The sequence below is a fragment of the Lepidochelys kempii genome, chromosome 3 (genome assembly GCF_965140265.1).
Source record: "Lepidochelys kempii isolate rLepKem1 chromosome 3, rLepKem1.hap2, whole genome shotgun sequence".
In the NCBI taxonomy this organism is placed as follows: Eukaryota; Metazoa; Chordata; order Testudines; family Cheloniidae; genus Lepidochelys; species Lepidochelys kempii.
In genome coordinates this window covers 35894887-35909371 of record NC_133258.1, presented here as the reverse complement: position 1 = coordinate 35909371, position 14485 = coordinate 35894887, and the positions used below count along the sequence as shown (strand labels likewise).

The window sequence follows — 14485 nt, the reverse complement described above, 5'->3', positions numbered from 1 at the left end:
GGACCCTGGGCAGCCAGCCCAGTGCAGGGAGATGCCCCAGCCAACAGGTCTTGCAGGCCAGACTTGTGGGGGATCTAACCCCGACCCTAGCCCCTGTCCCAAGTGATCATGACAAGGTTGGGGGTTGAGCCCCCCGAGGAATCCTGGGCCCAGCCTTGTTGGGGTTACGAGGACTCTGCCGTACAGGAGAGTGGAAGGGGAGCCCTCGAGGTCAGGCAGGCCTGAGTAATGGAACTGGGAGTGAGGACTCAGATCCTTTCACTAGCCAAGTCCTCCAGGGTAGTGTATAAGACAGGAAAGTTCCCCACAGTAGCGGGACCGTTGCCCCACTTACACAAACACCAGGCTGAGAGCCAGCTGGAGAGAAGCAGCTCCTTGCTGGCTCTTAGTTTCCATCACTAATTTTCCTCCACCCATCCTGTCCAAACCTCCTGGGGGAGAGGCATACAGAGGCCACTAATGCTGCCTTCTCCCAGGCTGGGTGACAGGACAAAAGTCCCCTTTTCCCATCCTCGCCTCCCAACATCTGGAGGAGAGCAGCTGGAGCTGCTCCATCAGCAGAGGAGAGACAGTGAGCAGCAAAGCAGCATAGCAGAGCTGAGAGAGAGGCGCCAGGAATGGAGCAGGACTAGCACCCACCCTGGAAATAGGTATGGATGGGGACAGGGCAGGCTGTTCCAGGGGGCAGGATTAGTGATGGGCTGTGTGGATAACACAGTCAGAAACCAGATTAATTAGGCAACCTGCCTATAGAGAGTATAGAATTTATTGGGGGCTCTGTGCTGGGGGCAGCAATGTTATTTGGGGAAACGGATGGAACATATATAATTAACTGGGGGGCTGTGTGTAGGATAAGAGAATTAATCAGGACTGCATGGAGCATGCAACTTGGGTGCTGTGCATTGAAGGGACTGACAGAATTACTAGCTGTGCGACAGATGTAATGCACGGTGCACTAGGGATAAGTATTGATTTTATATGTGTAGGGAAGCGGATGAAGGCATGGGGAAAGGTAAGAAAGGAGCTCTCTCCTTCCTAGAGTCCATTCTCTCCTCCCTGGGGAGTTTTGCTTGTTTTCTCTGCTGTTTTATAATGGGAGGAAGACTGAAAGAAGATCAGGGCTATGGAGAGAGAGAGAGAGCACCCCCTAACAAAGGAGCCCACACCACCCACAATGTTTACATCAATCAGACTTAAGAGTGTTTGGTGGGGGTGTCCCACTCTTCTCCATTGTCGTCGCCAGCGGCTCCAGTGATGTGGACAGTACTAGGAGAGGAGCTGGCCTGGCATGTATTCCCCATAACATCAGACCTCTTGCCTACATCAAGGGGGAGGAATTGGGACCGTCACCAAGTACTCTAACCCACTTGTTTTTGACATATGCAAATTCAAATCTATTGGCTTCTGGTTGACCGCTGTTGGCAGTAACAGTTTGCTTTAGGGCCGAACTAAGGGTCACTTTTTGCTCACTAAGGTTTAAGTAATGCATTCAAACACTGATCAAAGTAAGATTTAAGTAATGCATTCAAATACCAAGAAGAGGGACTGAATCCTGAGCCCACCCAAGCCTCGCTGCCCTAGGTGGTGGGGCCAAAGCCAAATATGGGTAGTGGAGCTTGGGCTTCAGCCCCGGGCGGTAGAGCTCGGGCTTTGGCTCCGGGTGATGGGGCTCGGGCTTTGGCCCTGGGCGCCAGCAAGTCTAATGCTAGCCCTGGCAACCCCATTAAGACGGGATCGCAGGACCCACTTTGGGGTCCCAACCCACAGTTTGAGAATTGCTGCCCTAGATGCATGCTTATAGTTTACCCAACCATCTTGCACTAATGCCAGTGTTCATTCTTTTAGTCCAGAAATAATAAAACAACACCGAAAATAAATAGCAAACAATAAAACCTGAACATAATGGCTGGGATTTATTTTCAAAGGAATTTAAGGGACTTAGATGTCAAAATCCCATTCAAATTGTGTGCCTAACTCCCTTTGGCACCTTTGACGACCCCAGTCTAGATTCATATATGCCATATAATCTAGAAACAGAGAGGGGAAAACATCAGTTATTCTGGATGTAGTGGGTTGTGTTGGCTCCTTTTCTCCTGAGTTTGGGGGTGCTCTCTCCATCCATAGCCCTGACCTTCTTTCAGTCTTCCACCCCAAATCCACTCTGCTTTACCCATCCCACCTCCTCCCATAAAATATCTACTCAAAACGTCTGTCTGTCTCTCTAATATATGGGTGTAATCCCCTTGCAGTTTAGAGAGCATGGCCCCTTGTCTTCAGAGGAACTGCTGGTTGTTCCGGGGAGATGAGAATGGAGAAAGGGAGAGGTGGGGGGGGTCTGTAGCTCCAGACAAGAAGGCCTACAGCAAGCAGGCCCTCACATAGTAAAGCAGCCAAGAACCAGCCCAAAGCCCAGGAGGGACAGAGCATCCAACAGGGGACGTCCCAGAATGGGAACCAGGAAGAGCACCATGCAAGGGAAGAATCACCTGAGAAGGGGAAAACCAGAGCCAGTCCCAGTATCACTGTTGCCCAGAGCTGTATGGGGCTGGGAGTACTGGGGCTTGTGACCTGACATTGAGAATAAGGAGGGTGGCTGTAGCTAGTTAAGTGGGGAGGTTGTCACTCTGTCTGGATTTGCAGAGAATGGTAGAAGTGGGGTGGATGATATTTGAAATTTTTGTCTACCCACAAAAAAAACGAAGCAGCATCGAAGACGCGTTCTCAGTTCCGTATACTAAAGCCATAGGAAAGACTCCCTCTGAACACTCACACTTCTCAAACTCTACCCAAAACTGATCTGTTTTAATAAAAAATAAAAACTAAAAAATTCACTAAGAACGGATACCAAGCCTTGCCCTTCCCAAAACCTTTCCACATACATCTTTTTCCTTCCAGATTCCTTGTTTTAAAATCCAGAGAACCACAGAGTTAGGCAGCATATCTTTAGAGTAATTCTAGCCTCATAAGGATACTAACAGTTTAGAAATGAATAGGATGTGCCTGGGCAGATTAGATTGGTCAAATGGCTTTAAACATCAAATGAACTCACCCTTGACACCAGACAGGTTGATTTATTGTACTGTTAGCTCTCCTGACAACATGCACTGTGGTCTTGGCACTGTCTGATCATTTTTCAAGCTCTCTGCTCTCTACTGGCACCTACACCCTCTAACACATTACATCAGACAGCTCAGCTACAGAATGCTAAAAGTGTTTTCTGGGTTTTTTTTTTAAAGCAGCCTAAATGTAAATTATAATGTAATGAAAGAGAAGGGATCAGTGTTTGTATCTGCTGGACAAATAAATATATATGGGCTAGGATGTGTCAAAAGGACACAGCTCATAGTATTTTATATATTTATTTATAGTGGTGCCTACTCAGGAAGGCTGCTCCAGTAAGTTCACAATCTAGTAAGGGCCAGTATGTAGCTGCCCCATGCAAGGGGTATCCTAAAGAAAGAATTGTGGTGGAAAGAACCACAATATCCTCTATGCTTCAGGGAGCTAAAATTTGCCACTGCCTATAGGAGTAAGTATTGATTTTATAGGTGCACATCATCACTGGCCACAACCAAGGGCATTCAACCTGCAGAGTCCAGAGGCAAGCAGAATGCCTTCACAGGAAAACTGAAGGAGCACATTGAGATTGGGTGCTTATACCTCCATAATAGGTTAAATATGCAAGTCCCCTTCCCAGCATTGGCCACGGCCACCAATTGCTGTGCAAGGGGTGCCAGGCCTTAAACCATTTGGGTTGCAGTTTATTTCCAAAAGAAATAACTCTTCATCCATCTTCCCTTATTTTATCTAAGACACATAGAAACACAGCTGTGCTAAGTTAGGTATCTAAATAGATTCCTGGATTCCAAGGCCAGAAGGGACTAATGAGATCATCTAGTCTGACCTCCTGTATAACACAGGTTATAGAACTTCTCCAAAATAATTCCTGAAGCATATTTCAGAAAAACATCCAATCTTGATTTAAAAATTGCCAGTGATGGAGAATCCACCACAATCCTTGGTAGACTTCCAATGGTTAAATACCCTCTCTGTTAAAAATTTACACCTCTTATTTCCAGTCTGAATTTGTCTAGCTTCAACTTCCAGCCATTGAATCATGTTATATCTTTGTGAGTTTGAAGAGCCCATTATCAAATATTTGTTCCCCATGTGGGTATTTACAACTGTGATCAAGTCACCTCTTTACCTTCTCTTTGTTAAGCTAAGTAAATTGAATTCCTTGAGTCTATCACTCTAAGGCATGTTTTCTAATTTGTTATTCATTCTTGTGACTCTTCTCTAAACCTTCTCCAGTTGATAACATCCTTCTTGAATTGTGGACACCAAACCTGGACACAGTATTCCAGCAGTGGTCATACCAGTACCAAATATAGAAGTAAAATAACCTCTTTACTCCTACGTGAGATTCTTCTGTTTATGCATCCAAGGACCACTTCCAACTATTATGAAAATAAAAGATTTTCTTTAATATTCACAACTATTTCCTTACATGGTCTGCAAGATCATCAATTCTGTGAAGGCCAGTGTCCTTTGATAATGGGGTTGTTTTCAACTTGTTGGCTCCAATCTTCCCTGTCATTATTTCATATATTTCCCACAGCTGCATGAAGCAATTAGGGGTTCATCTGAGCAATTTTGTTTTCAATGATCTGTAACGAGAAGGCACATGACACCCTAAGTGTATTTTTATTTAATATGGCTTTTTAGGAAATAACTTTCCTGCCTTTTCATTTGTTGTTCCCGCCAAACTAATCTCTTTCACCCTCCTCTCAGACTGTGGGTGCTTAGGTGAGATGTCTCTTCAGATTCCATGGTCTCATAACATCATGTGCCTGAATGTGGTAAAACAACACACACTAAAAGAAAAGGAGTACTTGTGGCACCTTAGAGATTGAGCAATTTATTTAGCTGTAGCTCACGAAAGCTTATGCTCAAATAAATTGGTTAGTCTCTAAGGTGCCACAAGTACTCCTTTTCTTTTTGCGAATACAGACTAACACGGCTGTTACTCTGAAACAACACACACTGTGATTGTTGGACTCATATTCAGAACACGGAAATTCATGTGTCTGGCTGCTTTTCAGCATTTCCTTCTCTATTTTATTTCTGTGGCTCTCACTCTTTGCACTACTGCCTTCACTGTCACCTTCATGTTTATACTTCTCACAGCTGCCCTCCCACTGCAATTAGTGCTGCAGGCCTTCATGGACTTCAGAGCAGAAAAGGAGGCGGAGGTGGTGACTCCAGGTGGCAGCTCCTGCCACTTCTGATCTTAGTGCAGGACATGGGGAAGCAGGAGGGAACTCCTACAGGCAGCTTCTGCCACTTCTACAGGACCTGAAAAGAGGGAGAGGAAGCTATGAATATGTATTTCAGAGATCTTTTAGCTTTGCATCATGTCTCATTTACCAAATATCCACGCTTCACCAGGAGGATATGCCTCGTGACTTGAAAGCTCTTGTCCTACAGAACATCATTACCTAATTATGTTTCTCATCTAGCAGCATATGCAAAATTACTTTGTGATTTTTTTCTGTTTGGTTTTCTATTCCACAACAGCCAACTAAGATGCTTTCACTGGAGGAAAAAAACTACTTTTTTCCCTTGAAACGCAGGATGTCATGATTATATTTGGATATTCTTAGCATGAACCAAACCAGGCAAATCCTGGCTGTTACACAGTAGGGAAGCTCATACATTTATCATTTTTACAACATGAGCATCATTCACAAAGAGTCACTGTATGTCAAAAAGAGCAGGAAGAATTGAAGCGAAGCTATTTGTTGAATTCAGTCTCAAATTTTGTTTTCCCAGGTTTACAAATCCAATATTTGTTGCTAACATGAACATTTGTACAAACGACATTTTGTTTGTCTGAATGTTCATGAATAAAATGATGAACTATCTGTATAATCTGAAATTCATTTCGGGATCATGGGAGTTCTGATTTGGGACAGAAGAGGTAATACCAGCAAAAGTTATACAGTGACAATGAAATATAACAAATAGGATGAAAAAAAAGTTGGGACAACCAACTAGGTTACATTTTCGCTGACATTTTTCATATGATTCCATCAAAAAATGACAAAAATATGAAAAATTGTATAAACACCAACTTTTTTGTAAAAAGTTTTTAAATAAAAAAAGCCTGTATATTTTAATGAAAGAAAAAAGTAACCAATATCTCCACCAGCTCTAATGGAAAAATCTCCAACTACACTACCTAAAGGTTTTAAAAAACAACATCTAGCAGAGGGCTGGGAGCTAGGAGGTTCCAAGTTCCATTCTCCCCACCTCACCAAATCACTGTAATGATGTGTAAGTAGGTGCTCTAACACTTTACAAATGTTGTTTAGTAGCTAAATATTGCTGATCCCATTTTATTGACAGGGTTCTCTCCTTGACCTACTCATTTCCATGGGCACCTTCATCTACTCTCAAAGACTCAGCTAGTCACTTTATGCTGGTAACTCGCAAATGTGTTTCTCCACCTGCTCTCTATTTCCCGTGTTCAGTCCTACATATCAGCTTGGTTCTTCCAAATTTTGTCATGGATAACTTGCTGACAACCATAACCTAACATGGCTAAAGCCAAACATTTTATATTCTCTGCTAACTATTCTTTCTCCGCCTTCTTCCTTGCTGATGATAACCCACCATGCTCCTTGTCATATAGGCTCATTATCTCAACTAGTCCAGCTCTCATATACAATCAGTATCCAAATTTTCCATTTCTTCCCTCAGAGCTCATTAAAAATCTGACCTTCCCAATCCAGATGGTTAAAAGGATTAACTACACCCTCATCCTTGAGTCTTCATCAACTTCTTCAGCTCTGGTATTCCCAGTACCCACATTACCCCCACTAGCCCATCCAATAAACTAACATTTTCTTCCCCACCCATTCATCCGAATGCTTCCCTCTATTGGTTCTCCTGGCGTACTATGTCAAGTTAAACTTCTCATCCTCATGTGTATTTCTATCCCTACCTATAAGTCAGACCTTACTCTCATTTCTTTTCAACATACACCTTCCACCAGTGATACTAACTTTGATGCCCCACTATTTTTCTTCTCTTGCTACTATCTTTGAATATTTTCCACGTTGCCCCATGCACAGAATGTCTTCCATATCCCATTATCCCACTATCTCACTCATTCAGAGCTCTCCTGAAGACGCATGACAACTGAAAGAAATAACTTTATAACTATCCTAATTTATTCTTAACTCTAGATTTCATCTGTGTCTGACTTTCAAACTGTAAATTCTTTGGGATAAGGTTAGTCTTTATTATGTATATATTGTACAGCACAGACCACACATTGTCAGAGCTAAACAGACAACAACAATACTGAGAAAGAAACTAAGGATAAGACACTTTAGACCAGAGGTTCTCAAACTGTGGTCTGCAGACCACCAGTGGTGCACAAGCTCCATTCAGGTGGTCCATGGATAGTTACCTCTAAGATGTGCACCTAGGCAGCCGCAGGCATGACTCCACTAATTAGATGCCTGGACCCTGGAGAAGATGCACATGTAAGGTGAGGTGGTGGACTTGGGGGGAATAGGGGGTAGGTGGGAGGGGGCAGTGGGGTGAGAAGGGGGGTGGGGGGAATTTAGGACGTCAAGGGCTGTGGCAGCCAAAGAAAGAGCCGACTTTCCCCAGATCCAGGGCTGCGGCTGCCGGGGAAAGACGGCCTTCCTTCCCAGCCCCAGCTCGGGGGCTGCTGTGGCGGGAGAGAGAGAGGGCACATCCATTGCATTAGAAAGGTAAGACTACTGATATTAAAATATGAGTTGTGCACTTTTATTTGTAGAACAAAAAAACATTAATTATTAAGGTTTTTTTATATAATGCTTTTATCCAAAGCACTTTACAATAGTTAGCTAACGGTACAAACAACAGTTGGAAAGATCATTAAGTGGTCCGCCAAGACCCTCAGCAATTTTCAAGTGGTCCATGAAAAAAAAAGTTTGAGAACCACTGCTTTAACCAATTCTACTTTCATTTACACTGATGCAACTTGCATTGACTTCTTGTGAAAAGGTTTTCACCTGTTTTGCCTACTTTGTTCAGTATCTAATTGAAAACATCTAGTTTGCATTATTCATCTTCATCAGTTAAACCAGGGTTTCCCAAACTTGGGATGCCGCTTGTTCAGGAAAAGCCCCTGGCGGGCCAGGCCAGTTTGGTTACCTGCCGCATCCACAGGTTCGGCCGATTGCGGCTCCAACTGGCCGCGGTTCGCCGCTGCAGGCCAATGGGGGCTGTGGGAAGCGGTACAGGCCAAGGGAAGTACGTACCGGCTGCCGCTTCCCACAGCCCCCATTGGCCTGCAGCGGGAAACCGCGGCCAGTGGGAGCCGTGATCGACCGAACCTGTGGACGCGGCAGGTAAACACACCGGCCCAGCCCACCAGGGGCTTTCCCTGAACAAGTGGCATCCCAAGTTTGGGAAACACATGTAGAGAGACCTCCCTCTGAGCCTAATGAGGAGGGACTACCCCATGTCCTATGGTAGGTGAAGCCAAGTCAGCCCTTCTCCCCTACCCTGGAAGTATCAGGCTGCTTAAGGCATTGCCATTAGCTACCTCACAGGCTCACAACAGGAAGTCTAAGAGGTGGTGAACTCCAGCTCAGTTGGGTGGAAGCCAGGGAAGGAAGCAGACATCTTTGCCCTGCTGCAGAACTCTGGACCAGAGATTGAGCTGTGCAGCACCCTGCCCCCAGTGGAGACTGACTTTGGTGAGGAGTTACTGAGACTGCTGTCTGTGGTTTACCCTGAGGAGACTGAGGATGCATGGACTATGGAGCCACACCAAGGAAGGGCAGCAGGAAGTAGCCCAGGGGAACCACACATGAGTCCGGTTATATTGCTGAGAGAGGAGTCAGTGTGTTTTGGTCGGATCTCTGCTGACCAAGTGACAAGACCATCTACCACTCTTAGGGCCCTGGGCTGGCACCCAGTGGAGCAGGGCGGGCCCGGGTCCCCCTAGTGCCAACCCAACCTCTGGGGTGGTGGCCTACTCACCGTAGGCCAGAAGGCCTGTGCCTTTCCTGTGGCCGGCCCCAGCCAGAAAGTTGTAAGCCCCTAACTGTCTTGTTTGCTGTCTTCCCTAGTCAGGAGCTTTGGGCTATAGACTGCTCTCTGCTCTGCCCCACCCAGAGGGTCATAGCCCTAAACTGCACTTATGGTCTGCTCAGTTTGGAGGCTAGGCTAAAGACTGTTTGTTACTCTGCCCCACCCAAAAGGGCCTGGGCTATAGGCTGATAATTACTGTCTACCTAGCCAGGAGGCTGGGGTAATGATGGCTTGTTACTCTGCCCTACCCAAAGGGCTGCGGCAGTAGACTGTTAATGGTTGTATCCCTGCTCAGTAGTCGAGGCTAAAGACTGCTAATTTCCTGTGATTTGACTGTTGATGGAGTGAGGCAGAGCGTCCTCCCTCCAAACCTGATGGGGAGGGATGGACATGGACTACTACACCAGTGTGCCCTCTAATTTTTTACATCCGTGTGCGGAATGAATTTCGTATGTGCACCTTCATATTGGTGCACATAACAAAATTCATGTGGTGGTGGTGGTGGGGCCACGGGGTTCGGAGTGTGGGAGGGGGCTCAGGGCTGGGGCAGAGGGTTGGAGTGCAGGGGGGCGTGAGGGCTCTGGGGTGGGGCTAGGGATGAGGGGTGCAGGAGGGGGCAAAGGGTTGGTGTGGGGCGGGATGAGGGCTCCGGCTGGGGGTGTGGGCTCTGGGGTGGGGCTGGGGATGAGGGACTGGGGTGCAGAAGGGGGCTTAGGGCTGGAGAAGAGGGTTCGGGTGCAGGGGGGGACCAGGGATGAGTGGGTTGGGGTGCAGACTGCCCCAGGGCTGCAGTGGGGAGAGAGAACTCCCCCCAGCCCTCTCTCGCTGCAGCGGTTCTGGCGGACCTGGGCCCGGGGGTGGGACACCTCTCACCACCGTGGCAGCTCCGTGCCAGGGGGAGGGACACTTCTTCCCACTGTAGCCCTGAGCCTCTGCGCGGGGCTTAATAGGCAGCTGCGTGGCCGCACAGTTTAGAGGGAACTTAGCACTACCTCACACTTAACTGTTAAATGGTGTAACAATGGACGAGGGTTTCAATAATATCTTACTTCTTATTGGATCTATCTACAAGGTCATTAACAGGCTAGAACTTGACTCTCTTAGAAACAGCCTCTCTATCCATAACTCACCATAACAAATGCACTCCACAAGGATGGTACAAGTGGATAGACTCAAGTTCTAACTATAAAGCACTTTCTACAGGTTATGCTCAGTGAGGGGAACCTGAGCTATGGGACTACTTACCAGAAGAGATCAGCCCATTCCTAAATAGGTTCAGACATTCTCCCCAAAACTATCCCTTAGTAACAATAGAAAAGTTCAGGAAGGAGACAAGGCTTTGGAAATGTAGAAAGGCTGAGGTCCCTTAGGATACTATCGGTTGTACCCAAAGTTGCGTGAATGGGACTTCTTAGATATCATGGGATAGGTAATTCTGAGATACCTCTGATTTAATGAGATTACATCTTTTCAAATGATTTAAAAACTGATCTGGAGAGTAGCTTTATTTGCATCTATTACAGGAAGATGCATTAACATTAATTGATCTCTCTTCTTTTCCTCTGCCTCCCACACTGTCCCTCCGCATACCTGGTAAGGTAACTTTGACCTTATTTCAGCTTTTCCTTACTTTCCATATAAAAAAAATCCTCTTGTCAAATGACTAGCCATTGAGTTCTAATAATATAATATATAGTTCTGGGTCCAGTAGTATTAAATGTTTTCATTAGTGACTTGGATAATAGAGTAGAGAGGTTGCAAGCTCTTTAGAGGGCAGAATTAGAATTCAAAAGGAACTTGACAAACTGGAGAATTGATCTGAATTCAACAAGATGAAATTTAATAAAGACAAGTGCAAAGTACTTCACTTAGGAAGGAAAAATCAGATGCACAACTACAAAATGGGGAATAACTGGCTAGGCAGTAGTGCTGCTGAGAATGATTTGGGGGTTATAGTGTATCACAAATTAAATATGAGTCAACAGTGTTATGCAAAAGCCTAATATAATTATGGGGGTATTAACAGGAGTGTCGTCTGCAAGACACAAGGAGTAATTGTCCCACTCTACTCAATCTACTGGTGAGGCCTCAGCTACAATACTATGTTCAATTTTGGGAGTCACACTTAAGGCAATGTGTGGATAAATTGGAGAGTGTCCTGAGGAAAGCAACAAAAATAATAAAAGCTTTAGAAAAACATGACCTATGAGGAAAAGTTAAAAAAAATTGTGCACTTTTAGTCTTGAGAAAAGAAGACTGAGGGGAGACCTGATAACAGTCCTTAAATATGTTAAGTGTGTTCTAAAAAGGACTGATCAATTGTTCTCCCTGTCCACTGAAGGTAGGACAAGAAGTAATGGGCTTAATCTGCAATGAGGGAGATTTAGGTTAGATATTAGGAAAAACTGTCAGTCTATAAGGGTAGTTAAGCACTGGAATAGGCTTCCAAGGGAGGACGTAGAACCCCCATCATGGGTTTTTTTTAAAAAACATGTTGGACAAATACCTGTCAGGGATAATCTAGGTTTACTTGGTCCTGCTTCAGTTCAGGGGGCTGGACTAGATGACTTCTCAAGGTCCTTTCCAGCTCTACATTTCTATGATTCTAGGATACCCTTACATTTCAGAATCAACCATACATTTCAGAACAAGCAGGACAGGAAAGAAATGATGGCTGAAATGGGCCCTAATACTACTTTACAATGATGATGGGCAATCATTTGTTACCAGTATGATCGTTGTCCATGGGAGTTATGGGTCCTCAGGTGGCTAATAAGGCCAATCCTTGAACCACAAGTTCTATTACAATGAGGGCAGATGTTTTCAGGCTCAGCAGGAGGTTGTTGACCATGACTGGAAGCCAGTCTCACCTTCCTCCTGCGCCTCTTGTCCTCTTCAGCTTGTCAGCGAGTAAGTTCAAAATGCAGGGGACCATCACATAGGACTTCACTCCATTTTAAGCGATCCTGGGCAAGTGTCTCCCAGGTGTCAATGTCAATATTACATGTTTTTAGGTTGTCCTTATCATGGAATCTTAGAATATCAGGGTTGGAAGGGACCTCAGGAGGTCATCTAGTCCAACCCCCTGCCCAGAGCAGGACCAATCCCCAACTAAATCATCCCAGCTAGCGCTAGTCAAGTCTGGTCTTAAAAACTTCTAAGGAAAGGGATTCCACCACCTCCCTAGGTAATGCATTCCAGTGTTTCACCACCCTCCTAGTGAAAAAGTTTTTCCTAATATCCAGCCTAAATCTCCCCCACTGCAACTTGAGACTCCTTGTCCTGTCATCTGCTATCACTGATAATAGTCTAGATCCATCTTCTTTGGATCCACCTTTCAGGTAGTTAAAAGCAGCTATCAAATCCCCCCTCATTCTTCTCTTCTGTAGTCTAAACAATCCCAGTTCCCTCAGCCTCTCCTCATAAGTCATGTGTTCCAGACCCCTAATCATTTTTGTTGCCCTTCGCTGGACTCTCTCCAATTTTTCCACATCCTTCTTGTAGTCTGGGGCCCAAAACTGGACACAGTACTCCAGACGAGGCCTCACCAATGTCGAATAGAGGGGAACGATCATGTCCATCGATCTGCTGGCAATGCCCCTACTTATACATCCCAAAATGCCATTGGCCTTCTTGGCAACAAGGGCACACTTCTCGTCCACTGTCACCCCTAGGTCCTTCTCTGCAGAACTGCTGCCTAGCCATTCGGTCCCTAGTCTGTAGCGGTGCATTGGATTCTTCCGTCCTAAGTGCAGGACTCTGCACTTGTCCTTGTTGAACCTCATCAGATTTCTTTTGGCCCAATCCTCCAATTTGTCTAGGTCCCTCTGTTTCCTATCCCTACCCTCCAGTGTATCTACCACTCCTCCCAGTTTAGCGTCATCCGCAAACTTGCTGAGGGTGCAATCCACACCATCCTCCAGATCATTAATGAAGATATTGAACAAAACCGGCCCCAGGACCGACCCTTGGGGCACTCCGCTAGATATCGGCTGCCAACTAGACATGGAGCCATTCATCATGACCTGCTGAGCTCAACAATCTAGCCAGCTTTCTATCCACCTTATTGTCCATTCATCCAGCCCATACTTCTTTAACTTGCTGACAAGAATACTGTGGGAGACCGTGTCAAAAGCTTTGCTAAAGTCGAGGAATAACATGTCCACTGCTTTCCCTTCATCCACAGAACCAGTAATCTCATCATAGAAGGCAATTAGATTAGTCAGGCATGACTTTCCCTTGGTGAATCCATGCTGACTGTTCCCGATCACTTTCCTCTCCTCTAAGTGCTTCAGAATTGATTCCTTGAGGACCTGCTCCATGATTTTTCCGGGGACGAGGTGAGGCTGACTGGCCTGTAGTTCCCAGGATCCTTCTTCTTCCCTTTTTTTAAAGATTGGCACTACATTAGCCTTTTTCCAGTCTTCCAGGACTTCCCCTGATTGCCATGAGTTTTCAAAGATAATGGCCAATGGCTCTACAATCACATCTGCCAATTCCTTTAGCACTCTTGGATGCAACGCATCCGGCCCCATGGACTTGTGCACTTGTCCAGCTTTTCTAAATAATCCCGAACCACTTCTTTCTTCATAGAGGGCTGGCCACCTCCTCCCTATGCTGTGCTGCCCAGTGCAGCAGTCTGGGAGCTGACCTTGTTCGTGAAGACAGAGGCAAAAAAAGCATTGAGTACATTAGCTTTTTCCACATTCTCTGTCACTAGGTTGCCTCCCTCATTCAGTAAGGGGCCCACACTTTCCTTGACTTTCTTCTTGTTGCCAACATACCTGAAGAAACCCTTCTTGTTACTCTTAACATCTCTCGCTAGCTGCAACTCCAGGTGTGATTTAGCCTTCCTGATTTCACTCCTACATGCCTGAGCAATATTTTTATACTCATCCCTGGTCATTTGTCCAATCTTCCATTTCTTATAAGCCTCTTTTTTGTGTTTAAGATCAGCAAGGATTTCACTGTTAAGCCATATTTACTATTCTTTCTACACATCGGGATGGTTTGTCCCTGTAACCACAATAAGGATTCTTTAAAATACAGCCAGCTCTCCTGGACTCCTTTCCCCCTCATGTTATTCACCCATGGGATCCTGCCCATCAGTTCCTGGAGGGAGTCAAAGTCTGCTTTTCTGAAGTCCAGGGTCCGTATTCTGCTGCTTTCCTTTCTTCCTTGTCTCAGGATCCTGAACTCGACCATCTCATGGTCACTGCCTCCCAGGTTCCTATCCACTTTTGCTTCCCCTACTAATTCTTCCCGGTATGTGAGCAGCAGGTCAAGAAGAGTTCCGCCCCTAGTTGGTTTCTCCAGCACTTGCACCAGGAAATTGTGCCCTACATTTTCCAAAAACTTCCTGGATTGTCTGTGCACCGCTGTA

The 14485-nt window shown here is 45.6% G+C and overlaps 1 long non-coding RNA gene across 1 annotated transcript in view; it reads right to left on the bottom strand.

The window, feature by feature from the left end:
* The window catches only part of LOC140908145 (uncharacterized), a 33876-nt gene extending 29215 nt beyond the window's left edge, over positions 1–4661 (bottom strand). The window contains exon 1 of the long non-coding RNA XR_012157778.1: positions 4511–4661. This is a non-coding gene — a long non-coding RNA (uncharacterized lncRNA). The remainder of the gene's footprint in view (positions 1–4510) is intronic.
* Positions 4662–14485: the final 9824 nt, after the last annotated feature.